The sequence below is a fragment of the Sphaerodactylus townsendi genome, unplaced genomic scaffold, assembly GCF_021028975.2.
Source record: "Sphaerodactylus townsendi isolate TG3544 unplaced genomic scaffold, MPM_Stown_v2.3 scaffold_22, whole genome shotgun sequence".
In the NCBI taxonomy this organism is placed as follows: domain Eukaryota; kingdom Metazoa; phylum Chordata; class Lepidosauria; order Squamata; family Sphaerodactylidae; genus Sphaerodactylus; species Sphaerodactylus townsendi.
Window position 1 is genome coordinate 59,956 of NW_025950385.1, and position 19,865 is coordinate 79,820.

Here is a 19,865-nt window from a genome sequence, read left to right on the forward strand (position 1 = left end):
TCTCAGTCCCACATACCTCACAAGGTGTCTGTTGTGGGGAGAGGAAGGGAAAGGAGCTTGTAAGCTACCTTGAATCTCCTTACAGGAGAGAAAGGTGGGGTATAAATCCTCTTCCTGCTCTTCTTCCTCCTCCTCCTCTTCCTCCTCCTTCAGTGACCAGGACTGTACATAGCAAGGCTGCAAAGGCTCCAAGGCTCTTGAAGCCTTGTATATATGCAGCTCTGCTCAAATTTGTTCAAAGGTGGATCTCCACCTTCCAGGAAGTTTAGTTTGGAATTGGGCTCAGGAAGTCTCATTGCCAGCTCCAGCTCTCTCCCCCCAACCCCCACCCCCAGTCACCTTTTATTGGACAGATATTTTCTGGCTCTTAATTATAAAGGGATCACTTCACGGTGGAGCTTCAAGCACAAGCCAAATAAAGCAGAGGCGTTTGCTGTACAGATATTTGTGTGCCCTTGGGAGACTCAGAAGACAGGTTTTCTTTCATCGCCAGAATGAAAGAGGCGGCAGTTAGAACTGTAGCTGTGAAACTCTCATCGCTGGATATAGCCAGAAGAACTGTATTTCCGAATCAGGGTTCAGCAGGAAGCATGAAGCTTTTCACAGGTGTTGACGAATTGGATCCCGTGGATCATTTCCACCGAGGGCAGGGATTTCTGACTACACAGTGTTGGTTTCTTTCCTCCCCCCAGGAACAGCGAAGGCGGGGAGAGTCAAAGGTCTGTCGTGGAAGGAGGGCCCCTTCGGCGCAAGCAGAATAATGCACTTTCAATGCACTTTCAGTGCACTTTGCAGCTGGATGTTACGGTGCAGGATAGCAAAATTCACTTGCAAACAGTTGTGAAAGTGCATTATTCTGCATGTGCCGAGGGAGCTGAGGAATCTACAAAAATCACCCCTGTGCCCTCTTTCTGTGGAAATCCTCCGCTGGATCCAGTGCAGGTTCTGAAATAAGAGTCTCATTTCACACCAGATCTGGTCTCAGGCTAACAAAAATTAAATGGTGCGCAGTTAAAATGAACGGAGTTTGTTACTAGCCTCCTGGCGAATGATGCATCAAACTGATTACTCATTTGAAGAATTACCTGCCAATACCAGGTAAGGACTTGTCTTTAAGGCAGACCCTGGTAGGAAATGGGGCTTTCCCCTGTAGTCTTCTTCCCACACCATAATTGTAAGCCTTGTACCGCTCTGGGTCTGCCTCCGGGGCAGGGTGAGGCAACTTCAAGGCTTAGTTTGTCAACGATGAGGGAGCGGCATGACCTAGAACTTGCGCAAGGGGATGACTCAGACGGCTCGCCCAGAGTCGCTTCTCTTAGAGGCATGTGACACAGGAGAGAGAGATAGATCTGGGCTCTTTTCAATCGGGGCGCTTTCCGGAGCCTTATTTATTTTGCAGGGAGGGATGGTCAGCCGTTTACATTATGCAAATATGGCCAGACTTCAGATGAATATCTTTGAAGCCAGGAATGCTGTTGCTAAGAGAACAAAAAAAAAATCCAACTCGAGTCAAACATAATGAACGGGCTGACCTGGGCTCCGGGGAACTCCCCTGCCTGTTCAGACGCACAGAGAGAATGGCCAGTGATTTTTGTACGTGCGTTCGCTGTTGGAAGGGCAGGAACTGTGGTGGGTCGTAGGGTTGCTGATCTTAAGGTGATCCCTGGAGATCTCTCACTATTGCAGCTCATTTCCATACTACAGAGATTAGTTCCCCTGGAGAAAATTATGCTTTGGGAGGGGGACTCTCTACGGCATTGAGCCAGCAGGGTGTAGCGGTTAAGAGCCAGGTGCACTCTTAATCCTGAGAACCGGCTCTACTTCCCCGCTCTGCAAGTTAAGCTTGGGCTAGCCCAGGGGTCTGAAAGAACCTGCGGCTAATTAGGTGTTTCATGGACTACATACTCCATCGTGCCCCCTGCCAGCATGGCCAATTGGCCGTGGTGGCAGGGGCTGATGGGATTTGTAGTCCATGAACATCTGGAGAGCCGCAGGTTGCAGACCCCTGGGCTAGTCGCAGCTCTACAGAGCTCTCTCAGCCCCACATACCTCACAGGATTTTTGTCGGGACGCGGGGTGGGGGGGATTTTCAGCCCCTTTGAGTGTCCTTACAGGATAGAAAGGGGGGGAATATAAATAATCCTCCTCCTCCTCGTCTTCCTCTCCCCCTCCCCCTCTTCTCCTCCTCCTCCTCTTCATCTTCTTCTTCATCATCATCATTGTACCCCACTGAATTTATTTATTTATTGGTTATATTTATATACCGCCCTCCCCCGGAGGGCTCAGGGCGGTGAACAACAGACACATAAATAGAGCACAATAAAACCAAAAACTAAAATCAATTCAATATTAGTTATTTAGGCTCTATATAAAATAAAACCCCACCCCATTAAAACGCAGCGTACTAAAATCAACATAATAGATGGCACCTACTATCAAGTCCCCTAAAAGAAAGAAGGGGGGGGGGACGGCAGGATCCACTGATGTTATAAAGGGGAGGGGAGGGGGCCATCAGCGGCCAGCCTCCCCAAAGGCCCGGCGGAACAGCTCAGTCTTGCAGGCCCTGCGGAACTCATTAAGATCCCGCAGGGCCCTGACAGCTGAGTGGGAGAGGCTGCTCCACCAGGCCGGGGCCAGGGCTGTGCAAAGGCCCTGGGTCTGGTGGAGGCTAGCTACACTGGCTGAGGGGCGCTTGAGGGATCACCAGTAAGTTGGCCTCTGCCGAGCGCAGAGACCGATTCGGGACATATGGGGTAAGACGGTCCCGCAGGTATGGAGGTTCCAGGCCGCGCAAGGCCTTAATGGTTAACACCAGCACCTTGAAAATGATTCGGAATTCGATCGGTAGCCAGTGCAGACGGCGTAACACAGGCGTGATGTGATCTCTGATGGCACCCCCTGTGAGCATACACGGTAGCTGCTGTATCTCTGGAGCAATTGCCGCTCCGGATCAGACGCAAGGGAAGGCCCGCTGTAGAGCGAAGCTGCAAGGGTTCAGCCTGGAGGTGACCGCTGCATGACTCACAGTGGCCAGATCAGCTTGGGAGAGGAAGGGGGCCTGCCGCCATTGACCAAGCAAAGTCTTCCCCATCTCCAAATCTCCAGGAATTTCTAAAGCTGGACCTGGCAAGCCAAGAGGGTCAGCAGCAGCAGCCGCCATTCTTTTAATTGCCCTCTGTGACTTCCCTTTTTAGATCTTGTAGAGTTTCATGTTGCCCTGGGTATGTTTGTGTTCTATTTTTGCCATTTACCGTGTTTTTTAAAAAATTTGAAAGCACACATGAACAATTTACATCAGGGGTCCCCAAACTTTTTAAACAGGGGGCCAGTTCACTGTCCCTCAGACGCTTGGAGGGCCGGACTAAAAAACTATGAATAAATTCCTATGCAATAAATGATTGTAAATGTTTGATTTCACCTTTCAGCCTTTCTGTCATGGACTATTTTAGAACAGCACCAAAGTATGTCAGGGTGGGTTTGGGTTGTTAGAGGCTGTGGAATACCTTCCCTGTAAAAAAAAAAAGCAGAACTTTCCTAATGAAGATTCCATCTAACCCAGGGATCAGGTATCTTCTCTGGTTCTCCTAGTAGCCAGCTTAGCCATTCTCGCCAGCCTGGCGATTTTCAATGGGAGTGAGGCGGAACAGAAAGCTTGAGGAGCAACATTGCTGGAGTAGCCGAGAGGGAAGGGCGGAGCAGGCGTTGCCACGTAAGGTTTCCAACTCTGTCAGAAAAATTCATGGAGATTAGTGCCATCATGTAACTGCAGTCAACAGCTGGTTAGCCGGTTCTCCTCTCTCCCTCGGTGCCCCCACTGCACATGAATGGAGCTATCACGCCATGCCCAGGGCCAGATAGTCGCCTCTGTGGGGGCTACATTTGGCCCCCCGGCTGTAGTTTGGGACCCCCCAATTTACATTAACGAGGCAGAGACTAAGTGTTTTAAATAACGGAAACAAAATGGTTTGGAACTGCAGGTGAGAGAATCAGGCATTCCTCTGCAGGAAATTGAAAACAAATGTGTTAAAGTTGTGGGGACCTTTGGGAGCCCCGTTTATTTTTTTTGAATAACAGGGATGTTCATGATAAATTTTTTAAAACCCTCTTGAGTAAGACTTGATCAGCTGCCCTAATTGCCTGCTTCTCTTGCAGCGATGTCTTGGCCTTACCCATCTTCAAGCAAGAAGAATCCAACTTGCCTTCTGACAATGAGAACAAAATCCTTCCGTTCCAATACGTGCTGTGTGCGGCCACTTCCCCTGCTGTGAAACTCCACGATGAAACTCTCACCTATCTCAATCAAGGTGAAGCTGCTTTCTCTGTGGCCAAAGGACAGCTGGGGAGAGGCTGGCTTATGGCCCTAGAGCAGTGATGGCGAACCTATGGCACGGGTGCCAGAGGTGGCACTCAGAGCCCTCTCTGTGGGCACGCGTGCACAGAGTTAGTTCATTGCGTGATAATAGTGTAATTATTTCAGGGAGATTATTAAAATTAAACCTGAGACCTAGTTTTGGGGAAGCAGTGTAGGTAACTCTGTTAAGCGCTGTTAAACCCTACTGATTTTCATGGGAAGAAAGCGTGATCCTTTTAACTTCAAGTAGTAAGCTTGGTTGCTGGTAATGGGGTTTGCTTCTGGAAGTAAACCCCTCCTAGATGAAGTCGGATTCACTGCGTTTGAAGCGGTTGTACAGTTGCTTCAAAGCAAAGCACCGACTACCACCAAGCTTTTACTCCCGAGTAACACATGCCTTGGAGCCAACCGTTTCATACACTAAACCTTCAGTATTCAGGTTAAATTGCCATGTTGGCACTTCTTTGGCGACAGTCATAAGTGGGTTTTGGGTTGCAGTTTGGGCACTCGGTCTCAAAAAGGTTCGCCATCACTGCCCTAGAGCACGTCCTGTGTACGCATGTTGATTTCCTGTCTCTCTGCTCACCTCCCAGAGCATGTGTGTGTTCCTTGTTCTACTGTCAGCTGGGCTTCCTTCTGGACTGTCAACAACAGACTAAAAAACTTGCTGCGTTCAGACTGAAAAGTTTCGAAGGGGGATTCCTTGATCACCTGCTGAATCTGCAGCTTCTATCCCAGGGGTCTGGAACCTGCGGCTCTCCAGGTGTTCATGGACTACAATTTCCATCAGCCCCTGCCACCATGGCCAATTGCAGGTTGCAGGCCCCTGTTCTATTCTGATCTGGTATTCTCGATTGTAGGCTCAGTAGGGGCTAGCTGGCTAACTGTAGAAAGAAAGCGCCCCTTCTTGCACAGTTCATTTTACTTTGCCAATTCATTGGTAGTTGAGAATAGTTCACACGTACTCTTTGACCAGATCATTTATTCTTTCGAGGGGATTTTACCTTCATCTGTTCTGTAAAATACAACGCTGGGTGCCTTTCTTTCTCCCTCCTGCTTTCTGTTTATGACCTTTTGTGTATATATATTCCTGCCAACTGAATATTTTTAAATTTTATTTATACCCCGCCTTTTCCCCATAGGGCTCAGGGTGGGTTAACATAAAACTTGACAGTCAATAAACTTTAAAATGCAATATTTCTATAAGAACAATTAAAATACAATACTAAGTGCCCACATTAATAAATTAAAACCAATGGTACAAAATGAAACCCTCTCCACCTTCCCCCCCATCCCCCTCCGGGATATTTACTACCTCTAGCAAAGTTGGCTCTTGAGAGTTTATGCCACAATAAATTAAAGCACTGGGTCATTCCTGACCCATTGGGTAACGCCATACCACCACGTTCACTAGGTGTACTTTTTTTATGGGGTGGTATGCCACTGCACTCTCCGCATGTCATCTACACTTTACCCCCAACAACACCTGTGTTGTAGAATGCTGGGTGCCTTTCAGTACTCATTTTACCCACCATTGGAAGGATGGAGGGCTGAGTCACCCTTGAGCCAGTCCCCTGAAACCAACTTCTGTAAGGATCAAACTCATGTCATGAGCAGAGCTTTGACTGCAGTACTGCAGCTGACCGCTCTGGGCCATGGGGCTCCTTGCCTGCAATAAATGGATACTGGAAGATTCTTCGTTGAGCGCTTAAAGAGTGCTTATGGGTAAAGTATATATACATATTTGGAGACTAGGTGTATGAATCAGAAGAAGTCAGGAATATGACAAAAATCCTAATACCTTACTTGGGCTCCAGACTGCCACCTGGAGTGTCTGGAACCTAGGACCCCTGGGTTCTTCCTTAAAATAACCATTCATTTCCCGTTCCCATTGGGCCAACCTGCCAAATGTAATTCTTTTAGTAGAAAGGACCAACGTTTTGGGCCATACTACCTGTTTGCCATGGAAGTTCATGGCCATTAATAGATGCTGGGGGGGGGGGGAGGGGAGGCTATCATTTGAATAATTTTCTACTGGAGGCGGAGGACATCTGAATGGATGTTTCTCAGCTTGTTCTCAGGGAGGCAGGATGTAGAATTTTGTCACTGCCTGGGAACTGCCTGGGTTTGATCTCCAGTTTCCTTCCTGCCTCATTAGGGAGAGCAGCACCTTTGCAAGGCTCTGCTGGAAAAACCTTTTATTCTTTGCCTAAACCAGCATCCATCCTTTTCTTCCTTTTCAACCTTCCTCCCTCTCTCTCAGCTACCAAGTCAACTCTCTCCTTCTCCCCCCGCTCCCGCATCTCCGTCCCAACCCTCAGGTGGCAGGGAAATTTTCCCGCCACGAGGCTACCCCCCCTCCTCCCAATGGCTGCCGCTTCCTCCTTTTCACCCGTCAAGCAGGCGTTCGCCCAATCCCTTGCAGAAATTTTCTGCAACTACCAGTAGCTGCTGACATCAGGGATGGAGATGTGCATGGGACTGGCTAATTTAGCTTGTCGCTCCTACACTCATTCAGGCTTAGACTCAAAATGAGGTCTGCTGTTTTTCTGCTACCTGTAAAATGCAGGATGCGTGCAAGTTGTGGTTTTGCAGGGCAGTGAAAATGACTTGCCTCTTAAAATTCCCCTGCCAATTGGCCAGTTGATTAATTTTGTGGGATCAGACAGATTCACATACCTATGATAATGTCCACTTGCCAGAGTTTTATATAGATCAGGGGTAGGGAACCTTTAACACTCAAAGAGCCACTTGGACCCGTTTTCCACGGGAAAAGAAAACACTTGGAGCCGCAAATCATTTTTGACATTTAAAATAAAGATAACACTATATATATATATATATATATATGGGTTTTTTAACCTTTTACTCCACTCATTCTGAGAAGCGCATGGATGCGCCCGCCCTGCTGCCTGCAGGGCGGGCAAGGATGAAGCCGGCGGCTCAGCCTTGCCGGCCGCCGGGAAAGTGCCCGCCCCGCTCCAACGGGGCGGGCGAGAGGGGAAAAGCCAGCGGCGCCGCCCAGCTGACCGTGGGCGGTTGGTCGCGCCCGCCCTGCTACCTGCAGGGTGGGCAAGGATGGGGCTGGCTGACTTGGCTCGTGGAGCCACAGTGCAAAGGCAGAAGAGCATGCGGCTCTCGAGCCGCAGGTTCCCTTCCCCTGATATAGATCATTAAAGTGACATTTGACTGGACCAAATTGCAGCAGCTTCTGACTGAATCAGTTTCACTCTGAAAGAAAGTGTGTTTTTCCTTCCTTTAAGGATCTATTGATTTGCCCTTCGCTTTTATGAAAAGCCCTTTAAAAATAGTGGCACAAATTTCTCAATGGGCCCAGGATGGCTCACAGCATTTCCGTAGCACATGATAAAAACCATTTGAAACCTAGCCAACATAAACATTTAAAACAATATAACTACATTTGAGAGCATTAAGAGCATTTGAAACATGATAACTTTATGGCACTAAGAAAGAAATATTGGGGCAGGGAGAGGGAGGCCAGATTGATGGAAAACCACAGCCACCTCAACCTTACTCCTGGTGGAATAGCTCTGTCTCTCAGACCTTGGCGGAACCTCATCAGGTCTCAGGTAACGGAAGGGGAGTGTGGTTATGCTTGCTGTAAGAGCGATCAAATACTTGCGTTTCTTTTCAGTTAATCTTACTGATGAAACACAGGTCTCTTTCTGTGGTAATGACACAGAAGTTGTTCTTCTTCTTCAGGTCAGTCTTACGAAATCAGAATGCTGGACAACCGGAAGATGGGGGAGCTGCCCGAACTGACAGGGAAGCTTGTGAAGGTGAGTTGGTTTTGCAGATGAGAATCCCGTTGGTTTTGCAGATGAGAATCCCGTTGGTTTTGCAGATGAGAATCCCGTTGGTTTTGCAGATGAGAATCCCGTTGGTTTTGCAGATGAGAATCCCGTTGGTTTTGCAGATGAGAATCCCGTTGGTTTTGCAGATGAGAATCCCGTTGGTTTTGCAGATGAGAATCCCGTTGGTTTTGCAGATGAGAATCCCGTTGGTTTTGCAGATGAGAATCCCCGTTGGTTTTGCAGATGAGAATCCCCGTTGGTTTTGCAGATGAGAATCCCCGTTGGTTTTGCAGATGAGAATCCCGTTGGTTTTGCAGATGAGAATCCCGTTGGTTTTGCAGATGAGAATCCCGTCTGTCCAAAAGACTCAAGTGGGGTTGTTTAAACCAAGGGTACCCAACTCTGGTCCTCCAGCTGTGGCAGCTTTTTGTTTTGCACTTTGCTGTCAAAGTTTTTAAAAAATGGACGTATGACCTATGGCAGGGGTGGCCAACCTATGGCGCTCCAGATGTTCATGGACTACAATTCCCATCAGCCCCTGCCAGCATGACCAATTGGAGCGCCATAGGTTGGCCATCCCTGACCTCTGGGCTGTTAAACTAAAAAAAAAACCCTATGAACTGTATTGATGAAAGCTTGTGTGGCTGGAATCACTAGGATGTTAATGGAGTTTTCAGGTTGTATGGCCGTGTTCCAGTAGGATCCTCTGAAGATGCCAGTCACAGATTCTGGCGAAATGTCAGGAGGAAATAGTACTGGAACACAGCCATACAACCCCGGAAAACCCACAACATCCTAGCAAACTGTGAACTGTAAACTGAGAGTAAACCATGCTGCACATTTCTACCTGATATGAATTGAGATTACACCTGTGGTTCGAAACTGCCAGTCTGTTTCAAGTCTGGCGCAGCTGTTCGAAAGCATGCACCCTTATTCCGCATCTTCTGCCTAAAAAGACAGTGGGGTTAGCTTAAATGGGCAGTCAGGGAGAGAGCGTGGAAAGTAGCTGTTTAAAAACAAAAACAGCCTCTCTTTCAGGCAAAGGTGGCTTGCCTTTGAAGCTTCATAGGCCACTGTCTCTTTTTTTCTGGCTGTTGCTCATTAATGTGGTATCTTTGTCCCCTGGCAAAATAAACCAAAGCAGGATGCTGAGACACATTAGGAAATATACAAGCATCTAGCTTGTAATGAAGTTCCCCACAGTGAGCAAACTGCAATGATGTCACGCTGGCAAAGTGGGTGACCACGAAATGGGCGAGAACCGGAAATCCTATCCTTACGTTGATATCAACGTCACTGCTCAAGCTGTTCTTTACACTGTAGATTGTATTACTTGTACTGTTTGTATTTCATCTTTGAGAAATCTGTCTTGACACTTTCGTTTGTCTTATGGTTTATAAGTGCGTTGTTCTGCTGTTCCATAGTACGTGTCTATTTTAGTGTGTTGATGTGTGTATGTCCACTTTATATTGACACTTTATTAAATTTTGCACCACATAGACTTGGCTGATGGTTGCTTGTAGCTATGGTGTAGTGCACAAGTCTGCAACCTGCGGCTCTCCAGATGTTCATGGACTACAAATCCCATCAGCCCCTGCCAGCATGGCCAATTGGCCATTGTAGTCCATGAACATCTGGGGAGCCGCAGGTTGCAGACCCCTGGTGTAGTAGGTTTGTGTTTTTGTGCCTTGACGGAAAGAGTCCAAGTAGATGTGCTGGAAGAAAGGTTTGGATCTCTCTGTGGTGCTTTTTACACTAATTAGCAGCTCCCTCAAGCACCATGTTTGTTTTGAAGATGAAGAAGGACTGTGTTTAATCTTGCCTTCCTTTCCCTCTTCCATGTTTTCAAAGAGTCTTCTCACCACCCTGCAACTATCATTAGCTCCCTACAAAGGAAGAAAGCATTACCAGGTTCTTTGAAATTATCGGAGAAAAGGATTAAATATTAAGCTGCTGTTTTAGCTACTTCCTGGATTTGTAAAGGGCTGGAATGGGGCTGCTAGTTTTTTTTAATCTTTATTAAGGAAAACGCTATGAGAAATCCTAATTGTGAATCTCTGTCATTCAATCTTGTATGGCCCTAAGTTTCCAGGGTGTGCGATTCCAGTATTTAGTGCAAGAAATGATTGCCAGGCAGGTAACTTTGAGCAACTACTTTTGTGAACAAGGGAGTCTTCAGTGGTTTGGCTACAGTCTCAGAAAATATTGAATGTCCTCCAGAACAGATTCTGATATTAGGCACTTGTTTAGTCTAGGTACCATCTGGTTTCCCAGTTCCCCGCCTCCCCATGTTTCATTTCCCCAGTTGTTGACAGTGCATATTCTTTGGCTGCTGTACTGTGCACACCCTTGGAATCAAAGGCACAATGTAGTGTCAATGTAGAGTTTTTTGTAAAGAAAAGGGTGCAGAATTTCTTCCCTTTTCAGGTTGAGGAGTGGTTGGAAAGCATGCAAATAGTGGCTGAGATGGCTTCAGACTTGCATTCACTGTTAACAGAAGCAGCGTTTTGCGTGGCGCTAATCCATATCTACACCTCAGTCATCATTTTAGGGTTGCTTCACAAATAATCTGAAAAAGGGCCCGACCTCTGGGAATGTGAAGAGGTCTTTTTCAGCAGCACATTCTGAGCTCCCAAAGGCACCTGGTGGGCCACTGCGAGTAGCAGAGAGCTGGACTAGATGGACTTTGGTCTGATCCAGCTGGCTTGTTCTTATGTTCTTATGTTCTTATTCTTGTATTCCCAGAGGAGCTGTCTTGCTTGAACCTGCAAAGGGTCTAAAGCAGGGGTGGGCAATTATTTTTTCCACGGGGCCGCATAAGAAACAGAAAATATTGTGTAGGGCCGGGCCAAAAGGCAGGGGCGAGGAGCTTTTGAAAGCCCCGCAGAAGCCGGCAGCCAAGGCAACCGGCTTCTGCGGGGCTTTCAAAGCTTTGCTCCTCAGCATGGCAGGGGGGGGCCAGTCAGGGTCATCCGGCGGGGCCGGATGTGGCCCCCGGGCCGTATATAATGGCCAGGTCTGGTCTAAAGAAGTGGTGGGATTCAAATCATTTAACAACCGGTTCCAGTGGTGGGATTCAAATCATTTAACAACTGGTTGTTTACAAGCACCATTTTAACAACCGGTTCTGCCAAAGTCGTGCGAACCTGCTGAATCCCACCACTGGTCTAAAACCTTCAAAGAACAACTACCTTCAGGTACCATGAACAACTTTCTCTGGCTCTTATGGAGACCAGAATCATAATCTGTCCCGTGTCAATAGGGAAAGGAGTTGGTAATCGTAACCAGTAGCTGAGCATCATGGGCAAAATAGCCGTGAAATATACCTATTGCTCAGTATTATGTCTTTATAAATATGAAATGTGAAGAATGCACTCGTTCAGGGTTAGTTTATGTGAGATGTATTTGGAAGGGAGAAAGTACTTTCAGTCATAATAAAAAAAAACTATACCCAAGCAACGTATTACAATGCCAAAAGTGCCAAATTAAATACAATCAGAAAAGTGTAGACATCTTGGAACAGACTACAAAACCAGAATGTCTTAAGACAGTTATATAGTCCAAAATTGTGTGTAGAGAATCCAAGCGTGGAACAAGCTTGCCATAGTTACCCGTTCCATCTGTAAAATTATTCTACTTCCTCAGCAACAGATTTGAATCTTGCCCGTATATTCAAAATTAACTATCATGCCATACATTATGATTAATTCATAGATGTGACAGTTTCCGTTACCAGTGATGGCGAACCTTTTAGAGACCAAGTGCCAGGTGGAGCCAGGGGAAACTTTGCCTGGCTTAATAACTGCGCCCCTGCCATGCCCCTGTTCGCCCCCACCCTGCCCTAGAACTCCCCCAGAATGCCCTGAAACACCCCACCATGCCCCCAGAATGCCCTAAAGCCTCCACCTCCACAGGGGCGCACTCCAGCAGCGTCGTTCACCCTTTCCCCCTTGGCGCTATGTCACTGCCGAGTGTCCAAACTGGGGTGACAGCGCATGTGCCCACAAAGAGGGCTCTGAGTGCCACCTCTGGCACACGTGCCATAGGTTCGCCACCACTGCATTAGGCTAAGACATATGCTTGGAAGCCGAAAGGCATCTTGAAAAGGGGAACTAGTTTAGAAATGTGTCTCACAGGAGAATGTTTGACATCTCCAGTGCCAACCTAGTCCAGAAGTCCATTTTAATTGATAAAAGTCTTAAGTCTGGAAGGGTCTTCTTTTCCTAACAGACAGCAGTTTTCAAGTGCGGAGGAAATTTTGCAGCTGTCTTACAGATGTGGTGGGGAAAGGAGGGTTTGGACTCAGCTTTAAAAAAAGGGGGGCTTGACCCAAATTGAACTAACGCAGAATAGCAATTGAAGGCAACATGACACTCAACAGAAATGTCTGTAGCTGTAGTACACTGTTTGACACCATCCCATGTAGCCAACAAGTGGTGACTTGAATTTGTTAGGCGGCATCGTGAGTCAAACATCACTGATAAGGGAGGTTCTTTTCGCTTCAGAGGGTACTTTTTCATTGAGTCTGTGGGCATGTTCTGCCGTTAGGCATCAAATGTAGGAGGATCGAGTGATGTGTAAACATGTGTGAATAAGACCAGAAACTTGATTTCCTACCGACACGGTGTCCTGGATGTGTGGATTATATGCATGCTGACATGTGGGAGTGTGTCTTGGGCTCATGGTCCTTCTTCCAGTTTTGAATAAGGCAACGGTGCCACATGGGGCCCATTCTCACAATCTGCATTGCAGACAGAGCTTTCCTTATGCAGGCATTTGCACATGAATGCTCCAGTCCCCATTCAAGATTTTGAGTATGGTGCATGTACCTTTGGGAGAACGCTCCCCTTCCCAACCCCTTTCTTCTCCTTATTCTCAAAATGAGTTGCCAGGTGTGTCTTACAACCAATTCAACCTTTGTTGTTCAGAGTATATTTCGAGTGGTGTTCCACGACAGACGGCTTCAGTACACTGAGCATCAGCAACTCGAAGGCTGGAGGTGGAATCGGCCAGGGGACAGAATACTCGACATTGGTGAGTGCCGATTATAATCCTTGGAATAGTGTCATAGTGGCTTTCTCTAAAGTGTGCCATTTGATGTAGCGCGTGTGCTGCTGCTCCGGAGACATACTTGGGGAGGCTCACAAAGTGAGAAAACATATTAAAAATGTATTGTCGAAGGCTTTCACGGCCTTTTTTAAATTTTTAAAAAACATTTTTTAAAATTTAAAAATTTTAATTTTTTTAAAATTTTTAAAAAAACAAGAAAAGAGCCCATCAGAAGCAATAAAGAGCCCATCAGAGCCCACAAAAGAGCCCATCAGAAGCACAAAAACATTAAGAAACTTCTTTTTTTTAAATTTTATTTTTGAATTACAATCCCCAAACAGAAAAGAAATAGAAAAGGTAACAACGGTAGTAAATGTGCACAGAAGCATCTTCCAAAAGCCTAACAATATCTCCCTGCGCAGTTGTCTCCGAAATGCCATGTATTCAAATGTTGATCAGGTTGTAAGGATCTCAGGCCATTCGGTTATGGGAGGTGGGCATCAATCTCCCCAGTGTTGTAACAAGACGAAGACACCTAAAATGATATCCGTAAAGCAGCCCTCTGGCTAGAACAGGGGTCGACAACCTTTACCACCCAAACAGCCATTTGGACCCATTTTCCACGGCCCCGAAGATCTACTGAGCCGGAGAGGCGGCTCTGCATGGAGTCACCTCCGGCTTGGTCCCTCCACTCACCTTTCCTTCCAGCGCTGGGTGACGGAGGCGCCGGGCAGGGAAGCCCCCTCTGCAGCTGCCTGCTCTGTGGGGCAGAGGGGGGATGGCGGCTGCTCTGAAAGGAACGCCGACACTACCCTCTGACCTCCAGGGGTCAGAGGGCAGCGTGGGCGTGTCCCTCCAGCCCTCCAGAGCAGAGCTGGAAGGAGAGGTGAGTGGAGGGGACGCGAAAAGCGCAGAGCCACCTCCAGTTTGGCCCCTCCACTCACCTTTCCTTCCAGCACTGCTCTGGAGAGCTGGAGGGACACGCCCATGCTTCCCTCTGACCCATGGAGGCTGAAAGAGCCACATGCAGCTCCGGAGCCACGGGTTGCAGACTCCTGGTTGCAGACTCTTGCCAACCATAAAACTGACTAGGCTGAAAAGTATGATTAAAGAGAAGCGCTTGGCTTAATGCCTAAAGAATAGCAGAAAAGTCTCCAAACTGACCTTCAGGATTCTAGAAGCTTTTACGATACGACGACTTGTATTTCACATGCCACAGAGGAGTTTTTCCTTCAGCCCAGGTATCTCTTATGTCTTGAGTTTTTTTTAATGTTGCCTTCACCTCCCAAATTCAGCCTCACCGTCTTCTCATGAGCTTTTCTTGAACTGTTTGTTCTCTAATCCCCATTCCCAAACAGAACGCAAGTGCAGGTACTGTAGAAACCCTGAGATCCAGATTGCAGGTCTTGTTCTCTAGCAGTGCCTCGCGGGCATAAATTTTGCACAGAGTGGAGAGCTAGAATGCCTTTTGGTCATATTTAATTTCATGGTTCTAATATTTTTAATTGTCTTGGAAACTGCAGGCAAAGAAGAGACATCAGTTCCCATCATTACTGCATTCATTTGTTGCCTTTAATTCCTCTGTAGAGGGTTCTGTAAGACTTATGTCTGTAGCTGTAGTAGAACTTCTAGATCAGGGGTAGGGAACCTTTGGGGTTTTTTTACCTTTTACTCTGCTCATTCTGAGAAGCGCATGGATGCGCCCGCCCTGCTGCCTGCAGGGCGGGCAAGGATGGGGCCAGCGGCTCGGCCTCGCCGGCCGCTGGGAAATCAACCCGCTCCAAAGGGGCAGGAGAGAGGGGGAGCCGATGGCAGGCCCAGCCGGCCACGAGCAGTTGGTGCGCCCGCTGCCTGCAGGGCGGGCAAGGATGGGGCCAGTGGCTCGGCTCGTGGTGCCGCAGTGCAAGGGCAGAAGAGCCACATGCGGCTCTTGAGCCGCAGGTTCCCTACCCCTGTTCTAGATTGTCAGGCCTGTGAAGGTTTTTAGGCTTTTGCCTAAATTATTGGGGTTTTGTGTGACCTGTAAGTATGCAATTGGATGTCTGTGCAAACTTGCTGATTCCTTGAAATGTTTCCTTCCCTTCAGTGTTCCAGTCCCTTAAGTTCACGGTATGTCCTATACCTGTCTACTAGCATTTGCCATGCATCTTGTTCTAAACTGTGTGGATTTTCTCTTCTGCAGATATTCCAATGTCTGTGGGCATAATTGATCCCAGGGCAAACCCAACACAACTGAATACTGTAGAGTTTCTTTGGGATCCCTCAAAGAGGACTTCTGTGTTTATTCAGGTAAATAGAGATGTATACAAGGTGCCCTTAGATCCCCCCCATCCCCCGCTCAGCCGACAGGGTCTACAACAAGAAGAAATAAAAAGGCCAGACCAGTCACTACCAGTTTAAAAAGTAGGTTCAAAATATATTCATTTGTTAAAATCCCCCAAATTTTCACCAAGAGGCTTTTTTTCAAGGGCATCTTGCAGTGATTTTCCAGAAAAGAGTACAAGATTGCTAGCAGCAACGCATCAATGCAGTCTGTTTTACTGCAGTAAATCTGAGTAATTGTGTTTTGCAGTAAGGGTATCCCAGTATCATAGAACAGGCATGGAAATGTAACTTTCCATCAGTTTCAATGCACTGATCTCAGAGCTGCAAAGCAGGCCATTTTAGAAAGATGAAGACAGCTGATGGGGCAGGTGTCACCTTTTCTCTGACCCCAAGCTCCACCACCTGCTGTGTGCCTTGATTGACATTTTCTACCTCCTGGTCCGTTCACCATGCCCATGCAACCCTTGCCAGTCAGGGTGATAATGGGGCAGTTCCTCATTCCTTGCTTCCAAGTGTGTTCTGCGTGGCCTTCCCTCACCTCTGATCTGGTTTGCCCAGGCCACTGAATCGCTGAGTATCATTTCAGAATCTTGGCTGCCAGTTTCAAGTTAGAGCAGGCACAGCTGTTGCGCTTGTTTACAAAAGAAGTGCCAGTCTTGGGCAGGAGTGACACTGCAGTGGATTCCCCATCCCCTGGCCATCACTGATGGGAGGCAGCTAACTCTTCCTCTTAAATTACAGCCTGGGAAGTCTTCACTGCTTTTTTACTCTCCCAATTTGGGAGAGGCTTCTCTGAAAACTTGCTATGCTTCGAAGTGCGTAATACTGATTGCCAGGAATACAAAGACTCCTGGTCAGGAACTGTTTCAGTGCAGTGAGACTGGGTGATCGGGAGACAAAACTATTGTTATTCCCTTGTTTTCCATGGTCCAAAATACCAGTTTGGTTTTTTTATTGGCTTTTTTTTTTTTTGAGGGGGAGGGGACTTCCTAAATGTTATTTTGACTCCATTATTCTCTATAGAGGGAATCTTTCTGGAGGGGGCTGTTCTTTGACCAAATTATATAGCTAATCTACTGGTCCATCAGCCCTTCAAATAACTTCCTAAATTTGGAGTGAATTAGACCAAGCAGAGCAATTCTATGGGCCGCTGAACCACGGGGCCCCCAGTCATCTTCTCTTCTGTTGTTTGCTATTGCAGGGGTTGGGGGTGGCTAAAAGCAGTTCCTGGCCAAAAAGCCTGTCAATGCGGATCCAGGACTTAACAAGCCTCAACGCAGCCAATGCAGAACCACATAGAGCGTCCTGGCAGTTCTCATGGGACAATGTGGCGGTAGCCTTACACCAACAAATGTACAATTTGAGGGACCCAGCCCTATGTCAAATCGAGAGAAGCCGGCCCAAGCTAAACTGAATAGAAACTGTTGCAAGTGTAACAAATGTAAAATTAGAAAATCTGTGCCCCTATGTACAACCGGAGAATCAAAGACAATGTCAAACCAGAGATTCCACTGCAAAACCCCAAGTAGGTGCAAATAATCAGTGTTGCAAGAACAACCAAATCAATTTAAAATGGGAGAGATCCAAATAGTTAGATTTTTTAAAATATATATTTTGACCAAATATATCAGAAAGCAGGTCTCTTCTTGGGTGTTCAGTCCTACCTTGGAGGAAAGGAAATGCAAGCTGAGTTGGACCCCTCCTCTTGCTATAGGGGCCAAAGACTGGCATAAGAGCCAGACTCTGCTCTCCCTGAAATAAATGGTCCTCAAGAGAGTTTTCTTGGGGAATCAATCTTGTATGTCAAAGGTTGGGCAGTGAAGAAGGCTGGCAGCTGAACCTTTTCACCCTGGCCCTATAAGCTAAGTGTCTGTTCTGAACAGTGGGACTAGCTGATCTCCACTGTGTCACCCTTGAATGGCCCGTAGGTGGCTGAACCTTTGGCACTCCAGGATGTTATGGACTACAATTCCCCATTGTGCAGCCCTTGCCAGCATGGCTAATTGGCCATGGCGGAAAGGGCTGATGTGAGTTGTAGTCCCTAACGTCTGGAGTGCCAAAGGTTCACTCACCACTGCCCTAGCAGGTGATTTAATCAGCCCTCCGAGTCAGACCGTTACTTCCCTACCTGCACTCCATCCCACCATTCAGTCAAGTATTCCAGGGACAGGTCAGTATTCAGTCCGGGCATTCTCTCGAGGTCCAGACAACCTATCAAGCTGCATCCTATCTTATTGTTGGAACCCCAAAATGCAGTCAATTCTTTTGCCTCTGTAGCCAGCCTAACCTCCATACTGTCCTCAGGACCCATTTTGGAGTATAAATATTGTGGGTCCCATGTGCCATTTATAGTGTGTGTGGGTCTCGGATCTATGGGCAACATCCCTCACTGTGTGTGTGTGTGGACTCCCTGGAAACAACGGCCAGTGTTCCTCTTCAGTGCTGCTTTCCCCGCGGATCCCTTCCAATATTAGGTAACTACGGCCCATCCCTGGAACCCTATCCAACTTCCCCCCCCTTTCTCTTAGTCATCTCCTGTATTCTTTTGTGCGTGCATGTTCATTTAGTACAATATATTTCTTTGTTTCTGTTTTATTCTGTAATGAAACCAATTTTAATGGCAGAACTTGCTGCTCGGCTTTGAGAGTTTTTGCCCAGGATTATGCTTTACCTTATACATAAGTGTTGTTGACCCTGATTACCCTCTCTCACTATCGCCAGCTATTTGCTCCAACTAAAGTGGAGACTGTCTACTTAGAGGGCAGGGGTGTCCAACTCCTGGTGCCCCCCAGATGTTCATGGACCTACTTGTTCCCATCAGTCCCTGTCCAGCATGTCCAATCGCAGAATCGTAGTCCATGAAAATCCCTAGGACACCCCTGGACAAAAGAACTGGCCTTGCTCACAGCTCTTCAGAAGGGCAGATGTACCTTGCTGAAGACAAATAAATTGATTCTCCGAATCAAGTCTCTGTACATCTGAAGCTTGTTTCCTTGGGATTACTGATCCTTCTGTCTGTGTTGAAGGCTCAGGGCAACTTTGCTCTGTTTCTCACTATCCTAATGTATGGAAATAGCTCTCCACTAGAGGCACAGGGCCATAGTCGAGGAGTTGCTTGCTGCCCTTCTTCTTGCAAAAGTCAATGGGTGATCTAGGAGAAACTAAATTGTGCCCCAGGAATGACCACTGCCACTGTGTCCGTTAGTTTTGTGACCTGAAAGCAAGTCGTGTTTGCTGTTTATTCTGTCCAGCTCAACACTCCGTTTCTCCTTCATACTTTTTTTTGGAAATAGCTGTTCCATAAACCTGAAACTCTTAAATGTGTCCAAACAAAGAAAAAGTGAGACAACCCATTCTGTTAACCTTTTTGATCCTACCACTGCATGTTATTGCAACATTCCCCTCTCTTTTCATCATGGTTAAGACATCAAGGGAAGCCCTTAAACTGATGCTATTTTCCCACTAGCACAAACCCAACCTGGCATTAATAGTGTTAGGATTGCCTTTGGAGAAAGGGCTGCAAGCTCAGGTTCAAAGTTACCTATGGTATCTGCTCTCTGGGTGCAGATGTTAAAATTACGGTAGTGAAAATTATGATAGTGAAAACAGCAGGGTGGATTTAAGAGTGGGGAGAGCATGAAGTTGTCAGACTAGGGGGGACGGATCTATGACAGAAGATCACATGAATCTGAGCAGCGTTCCCAGTCCTTCGAAGAGATCTGGAAAATGTACGTCTGCCCTGAGCTTTCAATCCAAACACCCGTTGAGTGTGCTTTCCAGCTCTCAATCCTTGCTGAAAGATAATTAGGAGCGAGCTTAAGGGATTTTTTTGTGTTTGCTCCTACAGGCCCCGATCCATGATTCCTATTCTCTCTTCCATGCAATGCACCCTTTCCCCTTCCTCTACAGCGCAGCATTTAATGAATCGAATTTAATGTTATAACCATATAGCATTAGCGCAAGAAGCATCATATACAGACATGCAAGAAATACTTATCATCATATGTAAAACAACATGAAAACATATCAAAATTAGAGTATAAACTATCAATCTCATCCCATCATTATTCAAAATACAATCTCAATAAAGCACATCTACCGCCATTTTTTGTTTCCTTACGTCCTGGCTGGAATTTTCAACTTCCAGATAGAAACAAGCGTTCCTTGTCCTGTGTGTGAAAGCAGCAATTTTGTTTTGATGCAGACAGCAGGGGTGGGAGCATTCCTTCTGTGGTATTAGGGATTTCCCAGGTTGTTGTATGATCAGGGGTCCCCAGGCTAGTTGATGTCCCTTTGCTTGTGACATGCTTCTTGGTAATGTTTTT

At 46.9% G+C, this 19,865-nt stretch overlaps 1 pseudogene; it reads left to right on the forward strand.

The window, feature by feature from the left end:
• The first annotated feature begins 1,051 nt into the window (after positions 1–1,051).
• LOC125425216 overlaps positions 1,052–19,865 on the forward strand; it is a 44,255-nt pseudogene continuing 25,441 nt past the window's right edge.